This window comes from Piliocolobus tephrosceles, chromosome 4 (genome assembly GCF_002776525.5).
Source record: "Piliocolobus tephrosceles isolate RC106 chromosome 4, ASM277652v3, whole genome shotgun sequence".
Lineage (NCBI taxonomy): Eukaryota > Metazoa > Chordata > Mammalia > Primates > Cercopithecidae > Piliocolobus > Piliocolobus tephrosceles.
Window position 1 is genome coordinate 116,400,502 of NC_045437.1, and position 3,773 is coordinate 116,404,274.

A 3,773-nucleotide genomic window follows, 5' to 3' on the forward strand; every position below is an offset into this window, starting at 1 on the left:
ATAGGACGTGTTATAGGAGCTCACATGAGGGAGAAAAGGAAGAGAGACAGAGGAAGAGAGGGTACCCTATTCTTTCCCTTTAAGTGGAAAAAATCCTATTCACCTTGAGTCTTCACTCTTTTAAATGAGCGTGAGCTACTTTTTCCGTAGATGTAGTGATGTTAGCATAACTCAGTGAAAACTTAATGGTTTTACTGAACAGTCTCACTTTCACTCCCAGCATCTCTATGGCAGTACATGGCATATAGATAATTCTGAAAGGTCACCTGGAAAATGGATTTGTATAAATTAAGTCCTGTCTTCTTCTGGCCTTCATTATGTTATCAAAGTCACATTTTTCTGGGGACATATTTCCAAGGCATGTCATATTGAAGAAATTAGCTAAACATACTTAAGTGTATGTGTGTATGTGTGTGTGTGTGTGTGTGTGTGTATGGGAGATGGGTGTCTAAACAAATCGCAGCATAAAATGTCCTAGGACTAAGAATTACATTGGTGTTGCATGATTTCCTAAGGCTGCCTTAACAAAGTGCTACACGCTGGATGGCTTATACAACAGAAATGGATTGTCAGACATTCTGGAGCCTAGAAGTTCATGATCAAGATGTTAATGGGATTGGCTTCTTCTGCTGGCTGAGAAAGAATCTGCTCCATGCATCTCCTCTAGCTTCTGCCGGTTTGCCATCAATCTTCTGAATTTCTTGACTTGTAGATACATCATCCCATTTCTGTCCTCATGTCTCTGTGGTATTCTCCCTATGTGCGTGTCTATCTCCGTGTTCAAATCTCCTCCTTTTAGAAGAGCATCAGTCATATTGGATTAGGGCCCACACTTAACTTCATCATTTTTACAGTTCCTATCTCCAAATAAGGTCACATTCAAAGATACTAGGGGTTAGGCCTTGACCACATGAATTTGGGGAGGCTTCAACCCGTAATAGTCTTTGTCTCAAAAATCAAAATGCTCAAAGGAAAAACAGTTGGGGCCATGTAAGAGAGTCAAATATACAGCGCCAAAGTCAACCAACCTCTGTCACGTCTATCACTAGAGACTAGCCGACACTTGATGGTTTGTTCAACCTTACTTCTCAAGATTTTAAATAACTACTGACCTCTAAAAGGGCAGCCTTTGATCTTGGTGAGATTATCAAAGTTGTGTATCAGAGGTGGAATTCCTGGATTCTAATCCATACTTAAGTCTGAACAATGATGTGAACTTGCACATGTTATTTGAGCCTCTCTGAACCAGTGTTTTCTCATCTGTAACCCAGGATGATGCATACCTCATAGGATCAGTATGAAAACCCAGTGAGCAAAATACCTGATAAGTAGCTCACAGCAGGCATAATGCTAAATTCATAGTGCTATCAAGTGGTGTTTAAGACAGACCAAACAAACGAGGCATGGAAGGGATATACCTCAAAATAATAAAAGCCATATGTGGCAAACCCACAGCCAACATCATACTGAATGGAGAAGAGTTGAAAGTATTCTCCCTGGGAACTGGAGCAAAACAAAGATCCCCACTTTGGCCACGTCTATTCAACATAGTACTGGAAGTCCTACCCAGCACAATTAGGCAAGAGAAGGAAATAAAAGGCATCCAAATTGGAAAAGAAGAAGTCAAACTATTGCTGTTCGCCAATGATATGATCTTATGCCTAGAAAACCCTTAAGAGTACCTGTAAAGACTCGTCGATTTGATAAACACATTCAGTAAAGTCTTAGGTTACAAAATCAATGTTCGTGAATTAGTAACCCTTCTATACACCAACAACAACCAAGCTGAGGATCAAATCAAGAACTTAATCCCCTTTCGACAGCTGCAAAAAAAATAAACTACCTTGGAATACACTTAACCAAGGAGGTGAAAGATCTCTACCAGGAGAACTACAAAACACTGCTGAAAGAAACCATAGATAACACAAACAAATAGAAACATGTCCCAGGCTCTTGGACTGAAGAATCAATGTCATGAAAATGACCATACTACCCAAAGCAATCTACAGATTCAACGCAATTCCTTTCAAAATACCAGCATCATTTTTCACCTAATTAGGAAGAACAATCTTAAAATTCATACGGACCCCAAAAAAAGGGCCAAATAGCCAGAGCAATCCTAAGAAAAAAGAACAAATCTGGAGGCATCACATTACGCAACTTCAAATTATACCACAAGGCTGTAATTACCAAAACAGCATGGTACTGGTATAAAAGTCAGCACATAGACCAATGGGACAGAATAGACAACCCAGAAATAAAGCCAAATACTTACAGCCAACTGATCTTTACCAAAGCAAACAAAACCATAAATTGGGGAAAAGACACTCTATTTAATAAATGGTGCTGGGAAAACTAGATAGCCCCAGGTAGAAGAATAAAGCTGGATCCCCATCTCTCACCTTATACAAAAATCAACTCAAGATGGATCAAAGGCTTAAATCTAAGAGCTGAAATCATAAAAATTCTAGAGGGAAAACAAGGAAAAACTCTTCTGGACATTAGCCTAGGCAAAGAATTTATGACAAAGACCCCAAAAACAAAAATAAATAAAGGGGGCCTAATTAAACTAAAATACTTCTGTACAGCAAAAAAATATCATCAGACTAAAGAAACAGTCTACAGAATGGAAGAAAATATTGGCAAACTGTGCATCTGACGAAGGACTAATATCCAGAATCTACAAGGAACTCAAATAAATCAGCAAGAAAAAACAATAATCCCATCAAGAAGTGGGCAAATGACATGAGTAGACATTTCTCAAAAGAAGATATACAAATGACCAACAAACATATGAGAAAATGCTCAACATCACTAATGATTAAGGAAATTCCTATCAAAGCCACAGTGAGATACCACCTTACTCAGCAAGAATAGTCGTTATTAAAAAGTCAAAAAACAACAGATGTTGGTATGGATGTAGTGAAAATGGAATGCTTATACACTGCAGGTGGGAATGTAAATTAGTACAACCTCTATGGAAACAGTATGGAGATCTCTTAAAGAACTAAAAGTAGATTTACCATTCCCTGCAGCAATACCGCTACTGGGTATCTATTCAAAGAAAGGTAAGTCATTATATCAAAAAGACACCTGCACACATATGTTTATTGCAGCACTATTCACAATTGCAAAGACATGGAACCAACCTCAGTGCCCATCAACCAATAAGTGGATAAAGAAAATATGAGATATATACACCACAGAATACTCTCATCTGTAAAAACAAAATAATGTCTTTTGCAGCAACTTAGATGAGCTGAAGGCCATTATTCTAAGTGAAGTAACTCAGGAATGAAAAACTACATATGGTATGTTCTCACTTATAAATGGAAGCTAAGCCATGGGTACGCAGAAGCATACAGACTGGTATAATGGACTTTGGAGACTCAAGAGGAGGGAAGATGAAAGAAAGGTGAGGGATGAAAACTACATATTGGGTACCATGTAAACTACTTGGGTGATGGGTGCACTAAAATCTCAGGCTTGGCTGGGCCTGGTGGCTCATGCCTGTAATTCCAGCACTTTGGGAGGCCAAGACAGGCAGATCACCTGCAGTCAGGAGTTCAAGACCAGCCTGAACCAACATGGAGAAACCCTGTTTCTACTAAAAATACAAAATTAGCCAGGCATGGTGGCACATGCCTGTAATAGTAGCTACCTGTGAGGCTGAGGCAGGAGAATTGCTTGAACTCGGGAGGTGGAGGTTGCGGCAAGCCGAGATCCTGCCACTGCACTCCAGCCTGGGCAACAAGAGTAAAATTCCATCTCAA